This window comes from Anolis sagrei, chromosome 2 (genome assembly GCF_037176765.1).
Source record: "Anolis sagrei isolate rAnoSag1 chromosome 2, rAnoSag1.mat, whole genome shotgun sequence".
NCBI lineage: Eukaryota > Metazoa > Chordata > Lepidosauria > Squamata > Dactyloidae > Anolis > Anolis sagrei.
The window spans coordinates 281,241,880-281,256,676 of record NC_090022.1 but is presented as its reverse complement, the minus strand read 5'-3'; the positions used below and the strand labels follow the sequence as shown (position 1 = coordinate 281,256,676).

At 40.8% G+C, this 14,797-nt stretch overlaps 1 protein-coding gene across 2 annotated transcripts in view; it reads right to left on the bottom strand.

Annotated features, from left to right (window-relative positions):
* PDZD2 (PDZ domain containing 2) overlaps positions 1 to 14,797 on the bottom strand; it is a 342,438-nt gene that overhangs the window by 279,173 nt on the left and 48,468 nt on the right. The window lies entirely within an intron of this gene.

Genomic DNA, 14,797 nt, shown 5'->3' with positions numbered 1-14,797 from the left:
AATATATTATTATTATTATTATTATTATTATTATTATTATGCTTATTTACATCCTGCTTTTTCTCTCAATAAGGAAACTCAAAGCATGCATGTATGTGAATATATTATTATTATTATTATTATGTTTATGTTTATGTTTATTATGTTTATTTACATTCTGCTTTTTCTCTCGATAAGGAAACTCCAAGTGTGCATGTATGCAAATATGTGTGTGTGTGTGTGTGTGTGTGTGTGTATGTATCCACATTATATATACACTCTTCAATAGAATATTAGGCATCCTATTAAGTTCAGTAGCTGGTCGTTAAATGCTGATATAAGGAAGTATGCTAATGGCAATATGCAATTACCTGTGTAAACACATTCAAAATAAGGGCAATGAGATCCATATAAACACTCCTTACTGCATGCTGACAAATCAGAAACAAGTAACGTTCCATGGCAGAAAGAATCGGGGGACCTCCATCCCACCCACCCAAAACCTACCTCCTGACACAATGACATGTCCTGAAGTCTGTGAATTCCTCAATTGCTCTAGAATCATAGAGTTGGAAGAGACCTCATGGGCCATCCAGTCCAACCTCTTGCCGAGAAGCAGGAAAATTGCATTCAAAGCTAGTTCAGTTAGAGCTCAAACTAAAACCTATAATGACTTTACCACTAAAACCACTAAAACCATAGACGCATGCAAAATAATCCATTTTTCCTATTTAAAAAACCAGTGCAAAAGGTCAATCCTTTTACCTTGAATTTAAGGAGAGTGAAAAATAACTTAATTAGATTATGATACTCAAAGAAGTTGCGAAAAATGCCAGCACCAGATATGACATATGATTTTTCCTCCACCTGTATATTAACCACTAAGACTTTCCACATCTAGCAGGTGTTTGGGTTTTGATGTCATACTTCTATTAACTTTGTTACTGACTTTAGCATCCTAATAATAGTTTAGATATTAAAGCACTGAATTTGTTTGGGTTGTGCATTCATTTGGGTTGTGCATTTATTTAATTTGTTAATATAGTTTTATGCTTGTAGATTAATCCAAAATCATTTGCCAGCTGGACAGCATATAATTTAATTCAGAACTACCAAAGAAGTAGTTTATAGACCAGTGACAGTTCATAAGGCAATGGTTACCAGTTTTCAAGGGCACCCTGGTGGTGCAACAAGTTAAACCGCTAAGCGGGGTGAGCTCCCACTGTTATGCCCAGCTTCTGCGGGAAGGTAACTGTGCTCCATGACCTTGGTGTTGTCTACGGACAATACCACTCTTCAGCTTAGAAATGGAGGTAAGCACCACCCCCAGAGTCAGACATGACTAGACTAACGTCAGGGAAAAACTTTACCTTTACTTACCAGTCTGCAATACCAGTCTGAGGGAGGGTGGGAGGGATGAAGGAAGGAAGGAAGGAAGGAAGGAAGGAAGGAAGGAAGGAAGGAAGGAAGGAAGGGGCTGTAGTCAATAGACAGAAATATAGTGCCGCTTCCTGGCACGCTTAGGGGAAAACCTGCTGGCCCACTATCAAGTAGCTTGAGAAGCATTCTAATTTAATTGATGAACAAGTTCAGCCTTGCTATAAAATCTTTGAAGTTTACAATTTAATGAGATGACAGAGCCCTACCTCTCAGTCCCTTTAAACAAAAAGCACAGTCAGAAAAGGCACTACATTTCATCTTGTTTTTTCTCAATATAAACATCTTTCTCAAAACCATCTAGTAAGCAGCTTTGGAACCCAGAGCAATATTCTGCATATATGCAAAGCAGCCAGGCTTTGAAGCTGCAAAGCTATTCAATGCTAATCAAGGTATGCAATCACAACATTCACACTTGCCTCCAACAGACAAGAGTTCTTTCTCCCACCCTGGACATTCCACAGATATACAAACCCCACTTGCCTAGTTTACAAAAGGCCTCACAACTTCTGAGGATGCCTGCCATAGATGTGGGAGGAATGTCAGGAGAGAATGCTTCTGGAATATGGCCATACAGACAGGAAAACTCACAACAACCCAGTGATTCTGACCATGAAAGCCTTCAACAACACATTTTGCATGTAATTTGAAAAATCCACTTGCCTTTTAAAGACATAAACTGCAGATTGCAAAAACCTTTGGACAAATGACGCACACAGGTAATAAATTGGTTTTGCACAGTATAACCTTTGTGAAGGATCAATACGGCACTGTGCAGAATAACACACTGAGGTTTATAAAGCAATGTGGTCAAGCTATTGAACTTTCTGGGATAAGCTCCACTTATTTTCCAATACAGAAGGAAAGCTATTCACGGTTTCTTTCAATACAATGATCTAGGACCAGACTATATTCCTCTCTCATGTTGCTACCTACGCAAAGAAGTGTCAAAGTTCTGCAGCCAGGAGAGTGAAATCAGACTCCGAGGGCCAGAACCTGGAGTTCCTTCCAGTCCAAAACCTGACAATCCAGCACAGACTGGGACTGCAAACTCTAAAAGTTAAAGAAGAAAACCGGATAGCTATTAAGTCTTTATATACAGTACAAATTTTATTCCTGGAATCTATGCATCTAGAAGCGAATCGTGTCCTGGACAAGACAGACAACTTCTGTTCTAACTTGGCAACTCTCCGTTGTTCAACAACTCCAGTTTCCACAGACATCCCTTCCCACCTTCTAACTATTCAACATGGAAAGTTTGACTCATTAGAAATATCTTCGGTGTATAATAGTCCTTCTGTCTTTCCTGGGTTTTCTCCTGAAAGTTAAGTCAGTGCCATCAAAACTCCCTGGCTCCAAGGGAAACCTTGTTGCCTTTCTAAATACTGTGTGGAAGGAGGCCTAGAGGTGACACAGGTGAATTAGTACTTGATGCAAAACACAAATGAGAAGCAGAAACAAGGACTTTGTCAATAAAGCTCAGTGTTAGAGGAAAAACTGAACTTAATATCTCTACCAATTGTTTCATACACACTACATTAAGCAATTTGAAGTTCTGGCTTAAATCTCACAGAGTATAATTACATGCAAAGAGATAAATGGACAGGTTTGTCGCAATACCCTTTTATATTCTGAAAGGATATTACAGCAAAGGAGGAAATATTAATCCTAAAGCCAGTGGCAGCTGATGACTTCTGAGTCAGTGGAACACTGGAGTTTCAACCTAATTTTTAAAGAGCTATCCAAGGTTTTGAACTTGTCCCCAGAATAGATTGAGTCCTTCGAGAGCTCATTTAAGGTTCAGACTAAACCCCAGAGATGATTCACCAAAGGCAACAGCCACCACTGTCAAAGGCTTCGGTAATCAACAAACCAAGTAGCTGATCTTCTGCATAAATGCTTCCTGCTGCTAAGAAGCAAGTGACCTTAAAGACTGATTGGAGGCACTGACAGAAACTTGCCAGCCACAAAGTCATAGCGCATAGCTATTGGCACAGAGGCAAAACAGACATTCACAAAGTCCCTCTATAATAAAAAATGGGCTAAATCACTTTTAAAATCCAGCATCCACAAAACACAATCAAAGAAGAAAAAAACAGTGACCCGAATAACAACACAGGAAATTACATATTCCTTCAATATCAAAAAAGCTAGCTGCCAAACCAAGGAAAGGACCCTCAAGCCAGGTTGTAAATCATGCAATGTACAAAGAGACACGGCAGGAAGTTCCAAACATATGAAGCATGCAGAATATCCAGCCCCTGACATATTTTGTGAAAATGAACTCAGGCAGCAGGTGATGGAGAAAGATATCTACCTGAAACATCTCTAGTTAGACCAGTAGTTCCCAACCTCTGGTCTGTAGACTACCAGTGGTCCGCAAGAACTAAAATATGGTGTGGAGACTCACCATTACTACACCATTGCAACAAGAGTGATTGGTCTCACAAAACCCATTAAAGCAGTGGTTCCCAACCTGTGGTCTGCAAGAACTAAAATATGGTCCGCAGCCTCACCATTACTACACCAAAACATACCTCAGTTAGCAACACCTCTGAAAGTCTTTTCAGACTAGCACATTTCTCCTTGTTTTGTGTTAAGCTAGAGATTTTTTAGCACATTACTACTGAAAAAGCTAGATAAACACAGACTTTTAGTATTGGGTTGTAGCAGCATGTTTTCAATAAACAGATAAATAACAGATCTGGGAAAGTATGGGGTTTTACGCTATCTGATCCCACTGTGCAACTTCCTACAAAAGGCAAGGCAAACAGCAGCTGCCTCCCTTATTGAGCCTCTATCAATGGTTCTGAACCTGTGGTCCGTGGACCACCAGTGGTCAGCAAGAATTAAAATTTGATCTACAGCCTCACCCTTCCAACAAGACCAAATGGTCTTGTGAAACCCTCTTATTAGTGCTGAGGCTAATATTAGACATGGTTTTCTGTGGGTGAGCAGATGGCGACTACTAGATGGCATATGTTTTGTATCGGAAAAAAGAGCAGATGTGGTCTATCCAATGCAATTTTCTGGATCAGCATCCCAAATTATCAAACAAAATCTAAAGTTGACCAAAAACCGATTGGTAACCCTTTTGGCACTAATGTTGAAGAGTGGTCCCTGGACAAAGTGGACCCTGGTCAAGTGGTCTCTGCTCAAAAAAGGTTGGGACCCACTAAATTAGACTAAGGAATATCCCTTCAAGAGCATACTTATGATGCCTTGTTGGCATCAGAGGACAGGAAGGAACATGCAAGAGAACTTTGGGGTTCAGGTGATAAAGTGATTTAGAGCTAATAAGCATTACCTTACATTGGAACTGGAGACTATATGGAAATAAAGTATGTAATTTACAGGTAGTGGGTGGCATTTAGGTTAGCGGGTGTGCATCCACCTTATAGAGGTATAGGATTTTGATGCCACTTAAATTGTCATGGTTCCAGCTTACAAAATCCTGGGATTTATCATTTCACAAAAGTACTTTCAATTCTCTGCATTCAGGATGGAGTAGGTTTGTTTTCTACTGCTCTAGAGACTTGGACATATGAGCAATACATTCAAACTACAGGTAAAGATATTCTGCCTGGATATTAGGAAGAGCTTCCTTGCTGTAAGAGCCATTCAACAGTGGAATATGCAGCCTCAGAGTGTGGTGGACTCTCCTCCTTTGGAGGTTTTAAGCAGAGACTGGATAGTGATCTGTCAAAAGGACTTTGATTGTGTGTTCCTGCATGTCAAAATTGGGTTGGGATGGAGAGCCCTTGGGGTCTTTTCCAAATCTTGTTTGTACGATTCTCTGCAAGAATGCTCCAGTGCTGTAGTTCAAGGAAAATATAGTAATGATTTCCAGATACCTCATACAGCCACAAATCCAAGAACTTCTTAGACCTTCTTAGAACTTCTTTAACTGCTATGGCAGTTAAAGTGGTTCCAAATAGTTATATATGTACACTGTGGCTACAACAAGATCCAATCTGCACATGCAATCGAAATAGTGATGATTCAAAGCTAAACTATTAACAAAAATTGGGTATGAGATTCAATATAGAGAAAAAGCTACCCTTCTTCTCCCTTCACACAAGCCCTGATGCACACAGCTTTTGCAGCGGGTTCAGAAGGGCAAAGCATCCTTGTCTAACCCAAATTCAAGAAGGGAGTGCCTTTTAAAGTCCAATATAACCTCATGACCCAAGCTGTCATAAGGAGAGATGCATCCTTTCTGACAGACAAACCAGCCCCAAAAGACTTAAGATGTTTATGTATCTAGATCAACATTTTGAACTCCACCAGGGGAGAGTTTCAGACTAGATTCCTACGCAATCCGGTCACAGAAAGTTGACGAGTAGCTGAAATAAGGCAGTGACTATGTTGCAATACAAATCTCAGTGCTTGGGAGAATTTAAGATGCATCCCAAGGATAACCTGAAGGAGACTTAGGTTAAAATTCTGTGCTAATTCTGGGCTGGAGGAGGTGCTCAGAGTAAAGACCGCTGTAAAGTGTCCCTATAAAAGCAGTCCTTTAACACAATGTATAAAGATGTCAGTTGCTCATTCTGGCACTCCCTATGCAGGCCAAGGACAGTAAAAGGTCAATGCATTCAGTTAGGATGCCCTATAGGTCCCATTGGTTTCGTGATTCATGCACACACGCATCTGAAAAATCTTGACTGTTCTTGTCCCTTGAACTTTCTAGGTCATGAGGAGTTTTGCCATAACAAGCAGTTTTATTACTTGGTCTGAGAAGTTTCTTTCCCTCAGGATCTTATACAATGATCCACTTTGGTTGTCAAAAGAAGCCAAGAATATATGGAAGCCCTGATGGAACGGCATTGACTGTCCAACTTTCAATGGGAGCATCTAAATAAACTAGACTTTCTGTCCAAGTTAAGTTTATTCCTACTTTATATGCTTACCTGTCCCTCCATCCTTCAACTAGCTAAAGAATAATCCCTAGAGCAAACCACAAGTAATTTATTTGGCTTCTTGGGCAAGAAACCAGCATGTGCCAACATCTGCCACCTTCAGATATCACACTGCAAACAGAAATAAATGCCTCTAGAACATGGCCATATAGCCCGGAAAAACCTACAACAACCCAGAACTACATCTTTTTGTGTGGTTGCTCTAACTCAGTCATAGGCAAACTTGGGCCCTCCAGGTGTTTTGGACTTCAACTCCCACAATTGCATTCAAAGCACCCTTGACAGCCATCCAGCCTCTGTTTGAAAGCCTCCAAAGAAGAAGCCTGCACCACACTCTGGGGCAGAGAGTTCCACTGCTGAACAGCTCTCACAGTTAGGAAGTTCTTCCTAATGTTCAGGTAGAATCGCCTTTCCTGTAGTTTGATGCCATTGTTCTGCATCCTAGTCTCTAAGGCAGCAGAAAACAAGCTTGTTCCCTCCTCCCTATGACTTCCCCTCACATATTCATACATGGCCATCATGTCTCCTCTCAGCCCTCCCTTCTGCAGGCTAAACATGCCCAGCTCCTCTGAAGCATTTGGTTGGCTACTGTGGACCTAAATACCCTAAAAACACCAGTACCTGAGAATGCCAATGAGTACCACATGTTGTAGGCTATATTTCAGAAGATGGAATGGGCAAAATAAATCCTGCCTAAGAAAACCCTAGAGGTCATCATAAGTTGACAGGTGACTTTAGCCTATACACACACCACAGCAGGATGCTAAACTATACACACATACACACAGAGATCTGCAGATTTTATGATACATTATAGGAGTGTGGAATTTGTGGTGTTCCTCACATTGTTGGACTTTGACTCCCATCACCATTATCTCCATGGTAAGTGGTCAAGGATAATCGGAGCTGTAGATCAATAACATGCAGAAGAATTATCTCTTCCTAGTTCCTGACACAGTGAGAGCATTGCCAATGCTGCTTTGCAGGGCAACAGAAGCTATATTTCAGAAATATATATTCATATACAACTCTTTCCTAAAATAGGGTGATGGGAACAAGACAGGGAAAGTCGTGCAAATGTCTGGGACCCATTTAAACCTATGGAAAGAGGTTTACGTGGGTCCCAGGCTAGGGGAAAGGATCTCAAGTTCCCATCTCCCCCCAAGCCTTGGCACACATTCATCCATGGAAATGGCCAGTCTGTGGATGTGAACCCATCATCAAGAGTTTACTAGAACTGGGTACTGGCCTCTTACAGGCATTTACTGCATACCAGGAGATCATTGCCTATGATTTTTCTTCACAGGGTGTAGTCTGGGAAATGTGCAATACAAAATCTCAAAGCAATAATCAGTTTAACTCCAGCTCTGCCTTAAGCTTGTAATTAGCTAACACAAGCTGTAATTTCGAAGAGAAGGCATACCAGACCACATCACAAGGAAAGACGTCTGTGCTTGTGTGGTTCCATTCAAACTCTCTATAACGACATGCCGGTGGATGCCAGGAGAAATTACTTTGGAAAAACATAGCATTTTGGAAAATATTTCTATATTCTCCCCTCTCCGCATCACACACACACAAACACATGCACAAATTACTGTTATGTATCGGTGAAACAATATTTTCCAGTAACAAAATGTTTACATCCCTTACAATTTAGGTCCCCTGAGAGAAATTGAGAGAGAGAGGGATTGATATTAGGTAGACAGTGATTTAGGCAAGGACATAGCATCAAATCCATCCTTTCCTTAGGCAATCCCTCATTTCCGATTAGGATAGTCCTCCAAGATCAGTGTACTGGTGGGTCGGTAGGTGACTGTGGAGCTCTATTCTTGATCTGCATCCTCTTCCGCAGTGAGGGCATTGGTTTCCAGGTGGAAGGCGGTCTCGGTCAGGGTTGGCTTGACATGCCTTTTTCTTGGCACATTTCTCTCTTTTGCCCTTCATTCATGCCTCATTCAAATTCTACAGCACTGCTGGTCACAGCTGACCTCCAGCTGGAGTGCTCAAGGGTTCCCAGTTCTCAGTGTCTATGCCAGAGTTTTCAAGGTTGGCTTTGAGCCCATCTTTAAATCTCTTTTCCTGTTCACCAACATTCCGTTTTCCATTCTTGAGTTCGGAGTAGAGCAACTGCTTTGGGAGATGGTGGTTGGATAGCTGGACAACGTGGCCGGTGCAGTGGAGTTGATGGTGGAGGACCATCACTTGGGACAGAGTTGGGACATCAACCCACACCAGAAAAACTCTTTCTTTGCACATATCATGAGACCACATGACACACTAGAAAAGACAACAATGCTTGGTAAGATAGAAGGTATTGTGGACACTGGACACTGTGAAAGAACACGGCAGGAAATTTGCCATCGGATACCACAAACCTCATATCCTATTCAGACATCCCAAGGAATTTCTCAAGCTTGGAAAACGTCACGGTGGCCCCAGATCCTGACATTCCCAAAGAGCTCCCTTCTGTGGCTTCCAACCCCTGGACAGGCATCAGGCACTGGGAAGACGTTGCAGCCCCGAACATCAGTTTCCCTTATGGCCTGCCCATCCTGTTCGATTTTATTTTGTGTGTTCAATTTTATTTATTATTTTACATGCTATTGTAATAATCTTCTGATGTAATTTTGTTTCTGTATTTTATTGTGTTGTACTGTATTTTTGGGCTTGGTCTCATGTTAGCCACCCCAAGTCCTCATTGGCAGGATATAAATAAAGATTATGATTATGATTAGCCAATCCCAGAAGACTTCCAGCGACAGATTCATCAGTGTTACTTTGCCTCCATCTCTCACTTGGACATGTTTGTTGGGAAGCATCTGAATGGCTTGGATGATGAAGAGCTCTACCATAATACCTTTGTTGTGTTCACTGCTGACCACAATTGGTCCTTGGGTGAGCATGGCGAATGCACCTAATACAGCAATTATGATATCACGACCCAATTAAGATATCATGACTCTCTCGGCGTGCCTTTGACAAATGAACACATATCCCCATATCTTGTCCATCCCAATACAGATCTGTCCTCATGATGCACTTTCTCTCGTCTTTTAGTGAAGGTCAACCCCATTGTTTGCCCCTTCTGAGTTCTCCCCTCAGACACATACTACTCCATTCACTTATCCCACCCAGGGTTTTACCAAATTTTTCTGTGCATTTGGCGTGCCCATTGTGCTTTTATTCCTCCACTATGTTATTTTGCATTTGTTTTTGTATATTCTGTTATTTTATGTATTTTATTTTGATACTATTATTTGCTTGTTTGCATTTTACTTTGTTGTACTGTAATTTTGGGCTTGGCCTAATGTTACCCACCTCGAGTCCCCTTTGGGGAGATGGTGGTGGGGTATAAATAAAGATTATTATTATTATTATTATTATTATTATTATTATTATTATTATTATTAGAAACACAACAAGATGAGGTTGTTGTAGGTTTTTCCGGGCTATATGGCCATGTTCTGGAGACAATTTTTCTTCTGACGTTTCGCCTGCATCTATGGCAAGCATCCTCAGAGGTAGTGAGTCCACAGCAGACACTCTGCTGGGTGTTGTATTGGATCACACGTCGGACAGTTCCCAAGTGTCTAGGACTGTGTGATGTATTGGCGAATAATGCATGCAGATCCCTTCAAGGTGGCCTTTTGCAGCTGGCAGATGGTAATCTTGTCAGCGCCAATTGTGTTTAAGTGCAGGCCAAGGTCTTTAGGCACTGCACCCAGTGTGCCGATCACCACTGGAACCACCTTGACTGGCTTGTGCCAGAGTCTTTGCAGTTCAATCTTTAAATCCTCATATCGTGTCAGCTTTTCCAGTTGTTTCTCTTCAATCCTGCTGTCATCTGGGATTATTATTATTATTATTATTATTATTATTATTATTATTGACTCTGCATGCAACAACTGATTTAGTGGATGTGCTGAAGTTAATACTAAAAAGAGGAACTGAGCCATAGACCGCCCTGCTATAGGGCCTCCCTATGTCCTCCAGTGATACCAAACCAATCTCCAACACTGAACAATCCAATTTATCACTACTCTGAATGTCTGATAACTATTTTTGCACCCTACAAGAAGAAGTTATTTATATCCACAAAAAAGGATGAGAAAATAAAAACCAGATAGTCTTAAAGATGCTACCATATTTTATTTTCTCCTCCTTCCTTCTTTTCGTTTTCTTGAAAGAAAGAAAGAAAGAAAGAAAGAAAGAAAGAAAGAAAGGGAAGTTGCTGCAATACACTAGGGTGCTTTTCCGCTACCTTGCCAAGAGGCAAGGGTATATAAAAAAGGCACCATAAATAAACATCTAACAGCATATACATCTGGGTAACACACATAGCCAGACATCATTAATTTTATGAAGTTCCACTGCCCCTTTATACAAGAGCCACGTATCAACCAATTAAAGCAAATATATATTGTCCAGTTACTTTTTTAAAAACCCAATTTATCCGCTTCCCAAAATGACACAGAGGTGAAGGCAGCTTCTTCCAAGTCGAAGATTGTGGGGACAGACAGTTGGATCAGCTAATAAACATGGTCTTCTAAAAAAAAGGCACGTTATACCTTCTAAATTATCTCTCGCCGGCAATTTTTCCAGCACCCAGAAGCTTTTAATGAAAGCTGTATTAGGTCATCCTGCAAATGAGTTCCAGCTTTTCCTTTGCTGTAATTTGAGCAGGGGGCTGGGCAAGAAGAAACTTCGCCTAAGAAGAAGATCAAGTCTTTCAGACACACACGCAAAAACAGATACACGCATCTGTATGAATTCATTTCAGTATGCGAGCAAATCCATTAAAAACATTTTTAAAATACCTTTTTAATGTGAAAAATTGTCCTTATTACTTATTCCAGTTTTTTTTAAAGCAATTTGTGGTTTTGGATGATTATACCATTTTAATAAGAGAAGTTATGTTATGCATAAAGGAAAGTAGCAAAAACTGCAAGGAAGAGAATCAATATTTGAAATGTAATGCTGGAGGAGTGTTCAACAGTGGAACTCTCTGCCCTGGAGTGTGTGGAGGCTCCCTTCAATTCCAGTGCCAAGAACTACATTCTTGGCACATCGGTTGCTAGATCAGACTTTGATTCAGCTACATGATAATAATATTGTTTTAAATGTATTTTTATCAAATGTTTTATATAATGTTGTATGTATTGTGTTGTATGTTGTCGTCATTGAATTGCTGCCATTGTAAGCCACACTGAGTCCCCCTTCGGGGGTTGAGAAGGAGAGGGTAGAAATGTTGGGAATAAATAAATAAAATTAGTTGCTATCTGCTGAAAATCTCTTGAATTCTAAAAACAAGCATGCTTTATTTATCATATCAAAAGCAAACCAAGGGTACAGTTGTAATGTATTTAAAAAACACAAAGTTTTAAAAACTTGGCATTATATTAAATGTCTTTTGACCAGAGTGCCTCTGGTGTTGCTATAAGGAGATCCTCCATTGTGCTTGTGGCAGGGCTCAGGCTGCATTGTAATAGATGGCCTGTGGTTTGCTCTTCTCCACCCTCATGTGTTGTGGACACCACATTGTGGCCTCGTTTCTTAAGGTTGGTTCTCCATCTTGTGGTGCCAGAGCACAGTCTGTTCAGCGCCTTCCAAGTTGCCCAGTCTTCTGTGTGCCCAGGGGGGAGCCTCTCATTTGGTATCAGCCATGGATTGAGGTTCCAGATTTTAGCCTGCCACTTTTGGACTCTTGCTTGCTGGGGTGTTCCAGCGAGTATCTCTGTAGATCTTAGAAACCTATTTCTTGATTTAAAGCATTGGCGTGCAGGCTGATATCCAAACAGGGGATGGGCCGGAGATGTCACTATGATAACACACATGCCATCAATACAACTACATAGCTAATCAAGAGAGAAGTCAAAGATTCCCAGTTATAGCAAAGGTTATTCAAACCCTATTGAATTCACTTGAGACTTGTTTCTGGACAAGAATGTAGGTGAGAGTTGAATTCTCAGGTAAGAGTGCGCATAGGTTTGCAATCTTAATCAGCTTAAACAAAATTGACTGACATAATCAAACAAGTATAGTAGGATAAAATATAATTATCTTGTATAATCCCAAAGCAGGAAAGAAGATATTCATATACTGATAAACCAGCAATTATAATAGCTTATTGTGTTAATAATGGTCACTTAGTATATTAATGGCAATTAGTTTGTACTCTATTAAGCAAATATAATATGAAGCATGCCAAGAACAATAATGTTGGGTATCAACTTTCTAGCTTACATCACAACTGCTCTAACCTGAAATCTTAGTGAAAGCAACCAATCTTCATCCAAAACATCTACACCTACACACCATCCTGATTCAGTAAAAAAAAAAATGGAGCAAAATTGTCAAATGTAAACATTCAGACACCCTTTAGGCTTAATCTGTGCTCCCAAATCTAGTCGAGCAAGAAAAGGTTTGCACTTCTTTATGGGGGGGAAAGAGGAGTGTGAAAAAGTCAGTTTTTCTTTGTATATCAATTAAATATGCAGGTTCCAGGCAATCTATCAGTGTGACAAGAGCAGAGTGAAAACTGTAATCTTGGTCCCTAGCTGGAAGCCTCAATGTAATAAAGAGATTTTCTTTGTGGAAAAATTTAATTAATCTACCAGCAAGCATGCGGAGAACATTTAAAGCCCCATCACTTCCTGGAAGTTTAATTAATGTTCTTCTGAAACATAATAGTCCAATGATGAACATGCCATCTGAATTCACACGCTAAAACTAATATAAGGACCAGTGGTTTCTGTCATTTGCACAGATAATAGGACAAGTTTCATTTATGTTTGAAACTCCTAGGGATGTAAAAAATGACTTGGATTTTTTTTGTCCTTTATGAAAAAGGGGGCCTTCATGTTCTGAGATGCAGCTAACAAAGAAGATTCCTCTTACACAGTCTTTGAACTCCCCCTCATTTCTTTCTTATTCATCTAGCAGCATCAACATGGAGGGAATGGGAAAGGAGAGCTGGAGAAGCACAAGATTGCCAGTGTCAAGCTATAGCAGCCTGTCTGCAATAAATGCAATAAGACTTCAGTCAAGAAAGATCTCTTTATCTACTTTACACTCTAGTTGCTGAAGAGTAATTTAGAACTGAAACAGATTTTATTGAGTGTTGTGTATGCCAGCACTTGTGTTCCATTTTTCCGAATGAAGCAGAGAGTGTTTGAGGACCGGGACATCCATAGGGATACCAAGGTGCTTGTTTATAAAGCTATTGTCCTCCCAACCATGCTATATGCCTGCGAAACGTGGACTGTCTACAAACGTCACACGCAACTCCTAGAACAAATCCATCAGTGCTGCCTCCAGAAAATCCTGCAAATCTTTTGGGAAGACAAGCGGACAAATGTAAGCATGCTGGAAGAAGCAAAGACCACCAACTTTGAAGCGATGGTCCTCCACCATCAACTCCGTTGGACCGGTCACATTGTCCAGATGCCTGACCACCATTTCCCAAAGCAGTTGCTCTACTCTGAACTCAAGAATGGAGTATTAACTTTCTAGCTTACATCACAAGTGCTCTAACCTGAAATCTTAGAGAAAGTAACCACCGTTTCCCAAAGCAGTTGCTCAACTCTGAACTCAAGAATGGAAAGCAGAATGTTGGTGGGCTCAAAGCCAACCTTAAAAACTCTGGCATAGACACTGAGAACCGGGAAGCCCTGGCCTGTGAGTGCTCCAGCTGGAGGTCAGCTGTGACCAGTAGTGCTGCAGAATTTGAAGAGGCACAAATGGAGGGCGAAAGAGAGAAATGTGCTAAGAGTAAGGCACGTCAAGCCAACCCCGAGTGGGACCGCCTTCCACCTGGAAACCAATGTCCTCACTGCAGGAGACGATGCAGATCAAGAATAGGGCTCCATAGTCACCTACGGCCTCACCCTGGAGGATTATCCTACTCGGACAATGAGGGATCACCTAAGTAAGTTGTGTTCCATAAAACCAATGGTTCGCAACCCTCCTAATGCTGTGACCCCATCATCAAAGGCAGTGGTTCTCCAACCTTCCTAATGCCGCAACCCTTTAATACAGTTCTTCATGTTGTGGTGACCCCCAACCATAACATTATTTTCATTGCTACTTCATAACTGTAATTTTGCTACTGTTATGAATTGTAATGTAAATATCTGATATGAAGGAAGTATTTTCATTAATTGGACCAAATTTGGCACAAATACCCTATATGCCCAAATTTGGATATTGGTGGGCTTCAGGGGGTTGGTTTTGTCATTTGGGAGCTGTAGTCGCTGTCATTTATAGTTAACTTATAATCAAAGAGTGTTCTGAACTCCACCAATGATGGAATTGAACCAAATTTGGCACACAGAACTCCCATGACCAACAGAAAATACTAGAAGGGTTTGGTGGGCAATGACCTTGAGTTTTGGAGTTGTAGTTCACCTACATCCAGTGAGCACTGATGAATCTGGACCAAACTTGCGATGAATACT